The sequence below is a fragment of the Lissotriton vulgaris genome, chromosome 6, assembly GCF_964263255.1.
Source record: "Lissotriton vulgaris chromosome 6, aLisVul1.2, whole genome shotgun sequence".
NCBI lineage: Eukaryota > Metazoa > Chordata > Amphibia > Caudata > Salamandridae > Lissotriton > Lissotriton vulgaris.
The window spans coordinates 107,520,223-107,533,723 of record NC_141694.1 but is presented as its reverse complement, the minus strand read 5'-3'; the positions used below and the strand labels follow the sequence as shown (position 1 = coordinate 107,533,723).

Here is a 13,501-nt window from a genome sequence, read left to right as displayed (position 1 = left end):
AACATCTTGAACTGAAGTATCAAGGAGTAGTTTAGAGAGATGCTGTTGACCTCAAATAGTTATATGTTCCACTGTGCACCAGAATCACAAATAGAACAATTTTGTGAGTGAACTTAAGACTATTCTCCTGTTACATGTTGATTTTCTTGCTATTCACTTACAGGATTATAGTTGAAGTGCGAGAATGCTTTTTGGACATACACACCTTGTAGTTGACTATGATGCAACTCGAAGCTCAAGGTGTAAAATATCCCACGTTATCACTGTTCCCATCTACAATGTCACATTATGAGTTCCCCCCTAAATAATAAGCCCCTGTTTTTAAAAGCAAAGTAAGAGTGGAGGGGTTAGGCTGGAGTCATACAGAACACAGTCTCACCTGGCACAGCCACTTGGCATGGGATAGACCTAGCATTATGCCACACAGTGCCACCATCATCTGGCCATGCCTCTACCCAAAACATATTCAGGCAGAAATGATTACCATTCAGGCAGGCTTTCCTACCTATGTGGAACTGTGTAGCACATTATCCCATTTAAAATAGTGTAAAATAATATGGTTATGTGCCAAATGCACTTCAGCTCAGAGGATGTCTCTTGGCCCTAATGGCAGATAACAGGTGTTTATTGTTACCCATCTGAATGTGCTCATTGTACCGACATTGTATCAAATAGAGAAGGATGAAAGACTGGGTGGACCTACTCGGGGTTGAAAGCCTGTCCTTCGTCATGACCCCCAACATACTTCGAGAACAGTTGAACTGGTTGAGTTGAACTTGGAAACCAATAGATCTCCAAACCTGAAACCAGCAGCAAAGGAGGACAGAAAGAAAATAGGCAACCAAGAAAGAAAGCAAACGAACAAAAACCTTACCCTAAACCATAAACCTGTCAGCAAAGTCAGCACTGTCCCTGGTTATCTCAGGAGACTAAATATTCAACAGTATATTTACAAGGTTATAGCACCACCAGAACGTCACTTTTAACGATATTCTGGTGGCGCTATGCCCTTTTCCATATTTATAAAGCAGAGTTAAGCCACTTTGAGTGGCTTAACGCAACCTTGCAAAAATGGCCCCTTTACACGCATCACTGTGCATGAAAGGGAGGTGTAATGGACATTCCACTGCAACACTCATTGCTTTTTGACACTGCCCCAGATTTACAAGTATGTGAAATCTGAGGCAATGCCAAAAACTAACACCATGCAATAGCAGGCGTTAGACTGGGGCAACGAGGATAAATACTTTTTCCTCGTTCGCGATCAACAACATCAAGTTGCCGATCGCGAGCGTGGAAAATAAACCTCCTGGTGAGATTTTCTATGCGGGGAGGTCAGGTTTCTCATTGAGAGTGCTCGCGTATGCTCGCGACCGCTCACAATGAGAGACTACCGGTCCGCGTTGAGAAAGCTGCTGCTCGAGAACAAATCTACTAGAGCGGCAGAAAACGACTGCTTGCACTGTGCAAGATGCGGTTTGCACTGATTGCACAGCATCCGGCACTGTGCAATCAGTTCGAACAGCATCTTGCACAGTGCACTACACACTTCGCGTAGCTACGCATAGCGATACTACGTGAACTACCCTGAGGGTTATTGTTTATGTGCAGGATGGTGTACCTTCCTGCACATAAACAATCAATAAATAATGATGATGATTTGCTACTTCTATGTGTGCTGCATAATGCAGCACACAAAGAAGTAACAAATCGCCATCATTGATTGTTTCTGTGCAGGAAGGGACACGTTCCTGAACATAAACAATCATTGCCTGCAACGGAGGCATCCTTCCACTATGGTGCAAGTGTGCCTGCGTTAGCACTAGGTGGCTATTTGTAGCATCAGAGCTAGGGAAAGCAAAGGGGAGTGCAGAATTGTTGTAAATACAGGGCATCCCTTTTGTTTTTTAAATGGCAGAGGGCGGCGCTGGCAAATTTGGCACAGGTCCATGCTTTGTCATTTCCTTGTGAATATGCCCCTCAATCGGGTGAACCCACAGGCAATGCCACTAACTTCCAAAGAGAAACACCACTTACTGATCTAACTATCCTGTACAGTGAAGCCCTAATTTATTACGCTAACTTGACTCCTACCATTATACAGGAAGATGCGCCAGCTCCTAGAATTTATGTGTGGAGATAATCTAAATTCAAACCCAGCCAGCTGTACACTCCCACATTCTGAAGAATCTTGGGTACAAGCCTGCACATCTTCAAGCTTTATAACACAGTTAACCCTATCAGCAACTTTAATAAATTAATATTTACTCCAATTAACAGTTATAAACCGCCTATGACAATCTTAATCTGGAAGCATCCCAAAAGTACTAAAATAATACACCAGAACTAATTATTATTATTAATACAAGCTAATCTAAAAGGATTGCATTTTTGGAATCAAAAATAGTCCTGCGAAATTAATGTGTAAAGGTCAAATTTATTCAACCCAGGGCTACTCTTCAAGTTCACCAACTTTTATCCCATTTTTGATTTATGTAAATAGAAATTAACCTACATATGAAGCACCCAACCTTTCCTGCCTATGACCATAAAAGGATGTAGCATTTAGTCATCCTCCTCATGAAAAGCACACCAATTCATTAGGATTCTGCACCTTCAATGGCCGAAATTCACTTGAACCATCCACTGATGAAAGCTAAAGATATTCATCATCCCAGAAGGGAAACTGATTATTCTAGATAATGGATTACTGAGTAAGCAGTATAAGTTGAAGTTCATCATGTGGGAAATCCATAGATATTCTGGGATAGAGCAACAACATCAACATGTAATCCTTGCATTTCCATCAAATTGATCTTGTTTTCTTGGAATATAGCGGATTGCAGCACACAATTGGCATTGATGCTTTTTTAAAGACTTTTGACCCAGAATTTTTACAGGAAACTTGGCATCTTTCTGAACTTTTTTATGATGGATGTGTTGTTTTTTATGTAATTGTTGGGTCCTCAAGGCGCACTATTCTAAACTCTGATAATGACAACTTTTTGTTGTTTTTATCGCACCTAAAATGAGGCTTGCGGCATAAACTGATTGCATTACTCTATAACCTGCTTTAAAGATACACTGACATTCCAATTGTCCTTACTAGAGATTTAAATTGTGTTGATTTTTCAATTCCCTCACATGGATCTTCATTGAGCCCCACTCCTTTTAACATTTGTTTCCCCTTTAGCAGATCTGATAAGAAATTTGGGATTTTCACTCACATCTTATGCTGACAATACCCAAATTGTTGTCTCCATAGGGAAAAATAATGATAATACTGGAAACAGATTTCAGAACTGCATGGCAACTGTCCAGAATTGGATGGATTAAAATTGCCTCAAACTGAACCCAAAAAAAACAGGTGTCCTACTGTTTGGACCAAAATCACATTTTTGGTGTCTGCCAACCTGGACAACCACTATAGGCCCAATTATCCTTCCAGTGGAAAAGGCGTGAAATATGAGTGTGATTATTAACACCAAACTTGAATTTACAGATCATGTAAATAAACTTACTTCCTCCACATTTAAAACCCTTAGAATACTTTTAAAAGTTCTGGCTTTCATACCTGCCAACCTACAAAAACATTATTTACCTCACTAATCCTGTCTAAAATAAATTATCGCAACAGTGTGCTTCTGACCACCCTTTAGTATAACCTAAACAAACTTCAGGTCCTCCAAAGCGCAGTGGCTAGACTTTTAATGAAGATTCCTAAGTTCTGTTCAGTTGCCCAAAACCTGAAAAATCTGCTTGGGCTTCCTATTAAGCAAAGAATAAATCTTTATCCTGACTTCTTGAATCAAAGTTTTAAATGGTATGTTCCTGCTAGAAAGCTTCGTTCAGCCACTGCTAGCCCATTGGTACAACCTAGATTCAAAAAGGTAAGATGGGGTGGAAAGAGCATTTTGATGGAACCATCCAAAATATGAAATGCACTTCCTCTCTGCATAGAAAATGAATCTAGTCTCCTTTATTTCAGGAGGGCTGTAAAGACCTGATTATTCAAATTCTAGTAACTCTTATGAAAGCCCTTGGCTGACACTCACAGTTGATACATTACAGTGCTTAGATGCCTCAGTGCAATAATGCGCTATTCAAATACAGTAAACATAACAGTACTTGAACGCTTCCCATGTGTCTCATAAATCTAGAAATAACTACGAGCGCAAACTGATATTGCATGCGCTTTTCTGCCTGCAACTCAGGGCTGTGAATGGCAGATTCTCTCTGGATCAGCTGGCAAATATTACACATATTTTCCATTTTGTTATCATTTGGTATGTGGACAAAATACAGATTTAGAAATATTGCAACCCACAACTATCATTGACAGGAATATAGTTTTTTTTAGGTAAGTAACACTGTTGTAAATAATATTAATGTTGTTAATATAATGTTCAAAGATATACTGGTCAAAATGAGTGTTTTTTTTAGTTATTTTATATATTAATTTTATGTGTTGCTATTAGTTATATAAATGTTATTAATTGTTTTTTAAATATAGCTTGTAATTTTGAGTGATTTAGAATGATTTAATAATTTTTAAGATCATTTATAGTGTTGTAGTGGGTTGTTGTGTTTTTAGGGGGTAGGGTGGGACGTTTATTAGGTAATAATTAATTAAGAAATATTTCATACATTTTATTTAAACATGTGATTATTTATTATGTAATTTATGGAATACTGATTTATTTTTGTTATATGTTATTTGTGGGTGGTTAGGTTTGTGGGGGTGTAGGAATTTAATGATGTAATAATTCAATAACAGTTTATTAATAATTAATTACTTAATTGATTTTTTATTATTTATAAAATGGAACACTGATTTATCTATATCTATACTAATATAATAAAGAGAGAGCCCAAATCTTTGAGGCGGGTAATCTCAGGAACCACAGCACCAATCACAACACCCAATACAGCATTGGAAAGGTCAGTTGTCGAGCATAGATCTGATGTCGTCTGTGGCTGCGATGAGGGCGGTCTCAGTGCTGTGGTTAGCTCGGAAGCCGGAATGTGACGGGTTGAGGGATCCGCGTGTTTCGAGGAAGGTGGAGAGTTGCTTGTTGACCGTCTTCTCGATGACCTTGGCAGGAAACGGAGGAGTAAGATGGGTCAAAAATTCTTGAGATCCGTGGGGTTCGCGGTGGGTTTTTTCAGGAGGGCGCTGAGTTCGGCATGCTTCCAGCTCTCTGGGAAGGTGTCTGATGCGAAGGAGCTGTTGATGACGTCGCAGAGTTGGGGTGCGATGATGGAGTCAGCATTGTAAAAGATGTGGTGTGGGCATGGGCCGGTAGGGGATCCGGAGTGGATGGTGCTCATAGAGCGGGCGGTGTCTTTGGTGCTGACCGGGTTCCAGGTGCAGAGGGTGGCGGTTGGGTGCGCTGGTTCGGTGGTTGGGTGGTCGGTCTGTGCGCCGAAGCTGTTGTGTATGTCGGCGATCTTGCTGTGAAAGAACGCGGCAAGGGAGTCGCAGAGGTCTTGGGAGGGTGTGATGTTGTTGTTGCAGGCGCTGGGGTTGGAGAGCTCTTTGACGATGCTGAAGAGCTCCTTGCTGTTGTGGGTGTTGTTGTCCAGGCGCTGTTTGTAGGTAGTTCTCTTGGTGGTGCTGATCAGTTGGTGGTGCTTGCGGGTGGCGTTCTTGAGGGCTGTCATGTTCTCTGTTGTCTGGTTCTGGCGCCAGGTTTTCTCCAGCGTTCGGCAGGTTTTCTTTGAGTTTATGAGGTTTCTTGCTGTGGGGTCCGCTGGGTGGTTTCTTCAGTGGTGGGAGGGTTCTGGCTGAGGGAGGTGGTGAGCTGGTCAGCGGTGATCTTGCTCCAGCTTCTGCGGGGTCTTGTTGCGGATGGTGGTGGGTTGTGGTTTTCTTGAGAGAAGTGGACGCAGCTGTGGTCTGTCCAGTGGAGTCCGGTGGAGTGGCTGAAGGAGATGTGCTTGCTGGAGGAGAAGACGGGGTCAAGCGTGTGGCCGGCGTAGTGGGTGGGGATGTTCACTAGTTTCTTGAGTCCGAGGTTGGCGAGGTTGTCCAGCAGGGTGTTGGTGTTGCTGTTGTTGTTGTTCTCCAGGTGGAAGTTGAGGTCTCCTAGGAGGATGTAGTCTGGGGAGGCGAGGGCATGCGGGCTAACGAAGTCTGCGATGGCTTCGCTGAATTGAGTGCATGGTCCCGGGGGTTTGTAGATTAGGGTGCCTCTGAGGGTGGTTCTGGGGTCTGTGTGTATATCTGGAAGTGCAGGTGTTCGGCGGCTGTGAGGGTATCTTCCGAGTTGGTCGTGATGCAGATGGTGTTTCTGTGCACGATGGCGATGCCTCCTCCGGTTTGGTTGGAGCGGTCCCTCTGGGTGATCTTGTAGCCGTCCGGGATGGCTATGGTGATGTTGGGGGCTGAGGAGGCGTTCATCCAAGTTTCCGTGAGGAAGGCGACGTCCGGTGCTGTTGCGTCCAGGAGGTTCCAGAGTTTGACTGTGTGCCTGTGGACGGAGCGGGTGTGGAGCAGGATGCTCTTGAGGTGATTCTTGCTGGTGGCAGGCTTAGGTTGGGGATGAATGCAGGTGAATTTGCACTCCTGGCAAGTGAAGGGTCCGTGGGTGCATTTCGGGGTGGCCAGGTAGCAGGCGGTGTTCCCGCCGGTGTTGAGTCCGTGGAGGGTGGCGGCGTCGTAGGTCCGTCGGGTGGGCTGGCGTAGTTGAGGTCCAGGGCTTCTGGCGCTGGGCGCGGTCCAGGCGAGGACGGGCGCAGACGGGCTTGCCTTTAGCGCGCCTTTGGCCCACAATCGGCGCACCCGCTGCACGTGACCGCTGCGCGTACGTGCGGACTCTGCCATAAATGGAGAGTGGGAGGGAGGAGGGCGGGAGGCGCAGCTGGGAGGCGGGAGCGGGGTGGCGAATGGGAAGGGGAGTTGGCACAGAAAGTAAAACGGGGGTGGGGCCGCGGGGGGCAGCGGCAGGGAGCGGGGAGCGGGGTAACCAGCGGGAAGAGGCAGCAGACAATCGGGGTAACAAGCGGGGAGAGGCGGCAGACAATCACAAAGGCAGGAGTAAACAGGGGCAAAACAGTGAGGAAGAAAAGACAAGTATCGGCACAAAAAGGCAACAAGAGGCAGGAATCAAACCCAAGGCACCTAATCTGCACGGGCAGCAGCGATCAGGCGGCGTGGGTAGGGGGGACCGGTGCACTCGGGAGGAGCCACGCGACGGGTGGAGCGACCGGCTCTGACAAGGTCAGGTTAGGTCACAGCTCCCCGTCGCCTGTCCACCACCTAAACAGCCAGTGGGCGGGAGGCGCAGCTGGGAGGCGGAGCGGGGTAGCGTATGGGAAGGGGAGAAGGTACAGAAAGTAAAACGGGGCGGGCCGTGGGGGGCAGCGGCAGGGAGCGGGGTAACCAGCGGGATAAGGCGGCAGACAATCGGGGTAACAAGTGGGGAGAAGCGGCAGACAATCACAAAAGCAGGTGTAAACAGGGGCAAAACAGTGAGGAAGAAAAGACAAGTATCGGCACAAAAAGGCAACAAGAGGCAGGAATCAAACCCAAGGCACCTAATCTGCACAGGCAGCGGCGATCAGGCGGCGGGGGTAGGGGGGACCGGCGCACTCGGGAGGAGCCACGCGGCGGGTGGAGCAACCAGCTCTGACAAGGTCAGGTTAGGTCAGGATAGTAAAATTAACCTTTCCACAGATAACACTTTCCCTACTGTTGCGCTGTTCGGAGTGTGAATCATGAATTTTAAATCTGTGATATCTAAGGATTTCCTACTGTTGCATTGAGTGAAGTGGAATTAGTAAATTGCACCCCTTTCAAAGTCCAACACTTTCACTACTGTTAAGTTGTTTGGAGTGTGAATAGTAAATTTCACTCCTCTAAAATCCAACACTTTCCCTACTGTTGCACACAATGGAGTGAAAATAGTGCATTTTACCCCTCCAAGGTCCAACACATTCCCCACGGTTGCACTGACTAGAATAGGAATAATAAATCTACCTCTATTGAAGTCAAACACTTTCCCTACTGTGGTGTTGTGTGGAGTTGGAATAGTCAACTTCACCCCTCCGAAGTCCAACGCTTTCCCCACTGTTTCACTGACTAGAGTAGGAAAAGTAAATCTAACTCCAATGAAGTTCAACACTTTCCTTATTGTTGTGGTGACTGGAGGAGGAATATTAAATGTAACCCCTCCGAAGTCCCTACTGTTGCAGAAACTAGAGTGGGAATAGTATACTTAATACTCTTAGATGCCAATATTTTTCATAATAATAGAATAATATTAGATTTTTTTATATATATATATATATATATATATATATATATATATATATATATATATATATATATATATATATATATATATATATATATATATATATATATATATATATATATATATATATATATATATATATATATATATACAGTGCTTTAAATGGGCCGGTACTCACTGGTACTGAGTACCAGCACTTCTTATTTTTAGCACTCTGAGTACCGGCACTTCTCCACTGCAGAGGAGAGTACCAGTACTCATAAACGGTAGGCACATTGGCTGCTTGTCCTGATGACCTGTCTCTGACAGCCAAGCACTTCTGTAGCCGTGACTGGTGAGCTAAGCCCCCGCTGAACTATTAAGCGGGGGCTCATTTGCATAATGTCCGGTGTTCACCATCCTGCTGGGTTGCAAACACAGGATCGAGGCAGCGAGGTGACAGCGCAATTAAGAAAGCAAAGGAAGGTGACAAGGTTAAAATGGCTTTAATCCTTTAATTCTTTTGCGTGAGTGGCTTATGTTTGTCTGTTTGCCAGTGCTTTTTTTGTGTGAGGAAAAAAGCGAGAGAAAGGAGAGAGCTTCGATACACTGTTGGGAAGTACATTAAAGGAAATGTGTGGAATGCTTTGTGTGTGCACGTCTGCTTGATTTTTTCTGTGTGTGTCTGCACGCGCAAGCTCCAGAATATATTGTGTTGTGCCAAGCAACAGCAAATAACAGTTTGGAAGCAGCAAATATTATATAAGAAGGAAATGTTGAAACATCACCGCGTTTGGCTGTCGTTGTTGTGCAATGAATTAACCTGTTTTATTTATAGAAACACTTTTGACCTGTGTTTTGGTATGTGCTGCAACTAGTATTAAAGTCAATAGGTATCAGCATTTCTTGTTCGTAGCCCCGCACCTAGCCCCGCCCACTCACCCCATTCAAATGAGTACCTGAACTATTTTTTTCCAACTTAAAGCACTGTATATACATAATATAACAAAATTCATACAAGTATTTATTTGACATTATATCAATAGTATTCATATTTTACATTTATTACTATGAATATTACCTACTGGCGGTCACCAGTAGGTAGTTATAGTTAGGACCTAGTTTCCATAGCAAATCCGCAACATTCTATTTGGATTAACTTTGGCGCCGGTTGACAAATCTTCGCGAAATTCTCCAAGAAGATGGGGCTCTCTGCTCCAATCCTATCCTGAAAGTTTTAGGGTGATTCGTCAAACGGGGGGCAAAAAAAAGGGGGTCCCTAAACGTGTTTCCCCATGCAATTTTCCATAGGGACCTTTAAGTTAACTACTGTACGGAATTACACCAAATTTGACAAAAAGGTGGAGTTTTGTTTGCAGATCACTCTTTTTTGTAAAATGGTGTAAATCCGTACAGTAGTTCCTGAGAAAATCAAAAGTAAAATCTTACATATATCTATGGATGAAGTAGGGTACGCGTATCCTCCAGAGCACGAGCTTTATGCTAAATGGCTGTCAACACTCCAAACCAGGAAGTGTTGGCAGCCATCTTGTGCCTCGATAGATCCGAGGCACAAGAAAACAGAAAAAGAAACACGAAAAACAAGAAAAATTTTCAAAAATTGCTGGATACGCGTAGGATATGCGTATCCTGACGAACCAAAAAAAAAAATGCTCTTTAAATATAATTAGCCCATGGGGGGGCCAAGTCCGGGGGCAATGTGTTTTATGATAATGGGGGGCCCAGAGGGCTCCTCAGCCCCGGGGACTGCCACCCCCGGTGCTTTCTCATTATGTATGCAGGGGGCTCACGGCCCCCCAGCAGCCCCGGGGACCGCCACCCCCGGGGCTTCTTTTTTATTATAATAATGGGGTCCCAGAGGGGCCCCTGAGCCCCTGGGACTGCCACCCCCCAGGGCTTTAAAATTATGTATGTGGGGGCTCACAGACCCCCCGCAGCTCCGGGGACTTCCACCTTCTCGGGGCTCTAATATTCACAATAGGGGGGTCCGTGACAGACCCCCCAGCCCCGGGGTCCACCACCCCCAGGCTTTTAAATGTTAAGAGGGAAGCTGTGCGCCCCCCTTCCTGGAGCCTTGTGGCGGCCCTGGGGACCGCCACTCCTCAGGGCTGGCTCCTGCAGTGTTCCGGTGTGCCTACCCCCGGGACACTGTAGATTGCTATGGTAGGGCTGGAGCTGCTCTACCATAGCAAACTGCTTTGGTTTTTGGAAGAGAGAGCAGGAAACATGCTCTCTCTTCTACAAACCAAAGCTGATTGCTTTTCTACATGGGGAGCAGCCTGTTAGTTGCTCCCCATGTAGAAAAGCAATGCCGGCTCGCGCAGGATGCGGGGAGCACCTTTTTACACCTCTCCTCAAAGCAGCCCCCTGGAGCATACTGGAGGCTCCTGGTGGGCTACTTGGCCCCCAGGGACCCCCAGTATTCAAGGGGATTTAGTTCCCACTCTGGAAATGCACCAGGGGGCTGCGTTGCGGAGAGATGTAATGAGGCCATGCCCCTTTTTACACCTCTCTGCAACTCAGCCCCCTGGCGCATACTGGAGGTTCCTGGTGGGCTAGTTGGCCCCCAGGGACCCCCAGTATGCAAAGGGACTTAATCCCCCAACTTAGAACGCGCTACAGGGCGCATTTGCACAGTCGTGAAGGTAGGGGGCGGGGCTTGAGGTGATATGTGGGGAATTAATTCCTCTTCAATCCAGAGGTCCCCTAGGGGCCAACTAGCCCACCAGGTACCTCCAGTAAGCGCCACGGAGCTGCGTTGCAGAGTGGCCTGTGAACAGCTCTCTGCAATGCAGCTCCCTGGTGCATACAGGAGGTACCTGGTGGGCTAGTTGGCCCACAGGGGACCTCATGATTGAAGAGGCATTAATTCCCTAACTTAAAACGTGCCACAGGGCTTATTTGCACACATGTCACCTCAGGCCCCACCCTCCCTTCCATCACTATTGAGTAAACGATTCCTCTAAAATCAGTCGAACTAGGAATTCCGATTTACTCACCTGTTATCAGGAGTGACCTCAATGCTGCATCTTTTAGCCAAGCCCAGCACTGACCCTGAAAAGTAATTCTAAGCATACTTACCAGTAACTTGTATTTCCTTCCCTAGGAATCCATTGTCTGGTTTTTAGCAGAAAAGTTTCTAAGTGTCTATTTTCACAAACTAATCCTTAAAATTGCCTGTATGACTTAAACGCATTCTTTCGACTGGTTACAGGAGATGCACCCATGCTGGATCAAGGATCCACCACTGTGTAGGAAAAAGTAACGTTAACACTGCTTACCTGATAAGTGAATTTCCTCCCATAGGATAACATTGGTGATTCCATGTGAAAAAGTTTTGAAGTGTCAACTTTTAAAATACAATAATATTCCTTAAAAATCACTACTGTAACCAAAACGCTTTTACTCAACTCTTTACAGGAGAAGTCCCAGTCCGATGGTTAGAAAAGTAATCCAAAAAGTAACTAATTGCATTTGACTAGAAATTCACATTAAGCTCAATGTTGCATTGTTTCTGAAATTGTGTTGTGCATTGCAACAACTGAAACTACTGTACTTAAAAGTCTATTGTTTATTTGCAAATTATTTAAACTAATGTAATTCATTCTGAGAAAGTATATTTTGTAATGTAATGGATAATGTAATTATAATGTAATTTAAAAAATAAAATATCTAAAAGTAAATAGTGTTAAAAAAAGCAGTAAATCAGTATCAAAACAAATAAATATAACAATTAATACATTTAAAAATTGTAATTTACAAAACCTTTGAAATTCACTGAAAAAACCATAGGTTCCAGGCCTGATATAGTTAAATATTAGCATTTAAAAACCTTTACAATCACTGAAAAAATCATAGGTATTAGGCACGTTATACTTAGGATTTAGCATTTAAAAAACCTTTGAAATTCACAAAAAAAACATAGGTTTTAGGCACGTTATAGTTAGGATTTAGCATTTAAAAAACCTTTGAAATTCACTGAAAATACCATAGGTTTCACACACTCTATAGTTAGGAATTTGCATTCAAAAAACCTTAGAAATTCACTGAAAAAAACCATAGGTTTCACACATGTTATAGTTAGCTGGACATTTCACTTATACAAAACCATTGAAATTCCCCCGTTATAGTTAGTTCAGCTAACTATAACTCGCGAAACCGCAATCCACTGCTGACGTCACATATTACATCACTCATGACATGGTCAGTGACATCACTCATGACATCACTGATGACATCTAAAATGACATCACTGATGACATCACTGATGACATCATCCTTGTGAAAGAGCGGCAAATTACATTTACATTTACTCACTCATCATATGTACTCATACACCTATACATCCTGTTACACACCTACACTCATAGGTAGTTACTCACACACATACACATGCAAATAAACTATTAAACATCCATTTACTTGCATATACAGCTATACACACACCACTACACTTACTTCTACAGAAACGTACACATACTTACTCTCTTAAACAATCACTTAGGGAAACACATACTTATTTATACAGGAACTCTTCCAATCTCTCACTCTCATATATAGGGCCAGATGTATGAAGCTCAAATGGGTTCGCAAACGCCGAAATTCGCGTTTGCAAACTCATTTGAGCAAAATGGTATGTATGTAGCAAATTTCAGTGCAAAATAAGGAATCGCAAATTTGCGATTCCTTATTTTGCGATTGCATGTAAGGAATCGCAAAATATGGATCTTTTGTGACCCGGGGAGAAAAAGTAAACACATAGAAAATGGGGTGGGGTAGAAACTCCCAGCCCCCTAAGCCTGCTCAGGGGGCCCCACAAGGTCCCCCGGGCCCCAAAAAAGCATTTTATAAATAATTTTGGCCAATTTCATGCTGGGTGCGTGAATCCAGCCAAAATTATTTTTAAAAAATGAGGCGCGGTCTCCTCCACTTTGTTTGTTAAAAAGCCCCCGGGTGGGCCAAGTCCTGGGTGCAATTGTAAATTATGGTGTGGGCCCCCCCACGCCCCGAGGAATGCCACCTTCCTGGGGCTTTAATAATATTGGGTGGGGGGCCTCGCGAGCCCCCCATGCCCCGGGAACTGCCATCTCTCGGGGTCTATAACTATTGGTTAGTGTGAGGGGCTCGAGCCAACCCCACACTGATCCGGAGACCACCACCTCCCCGGGGCATTGAATATGTATATACGGGTCCGTTGCGGAGCCCCAGCGACCATCATTTCCCCCCGGGCTGTTTACATTTTC

At 44.4% G+C, this 13,501-nt stretch overlaps 1 protein-coding gene across 2 annotated transcripts in view; it reads left to right on the top strand.

Moving 5' to 3' along the window:
* LRFN2 (leucine rich repeat and fibronectin type III domain containing 2) overlaps positions 1-13,501 on the top strand; it is a 1,526,854-nt gene that overhangs the window by 324,162 nt on the left and 1,189,191 nt on the right. The window lies entirely within an intron of this gene.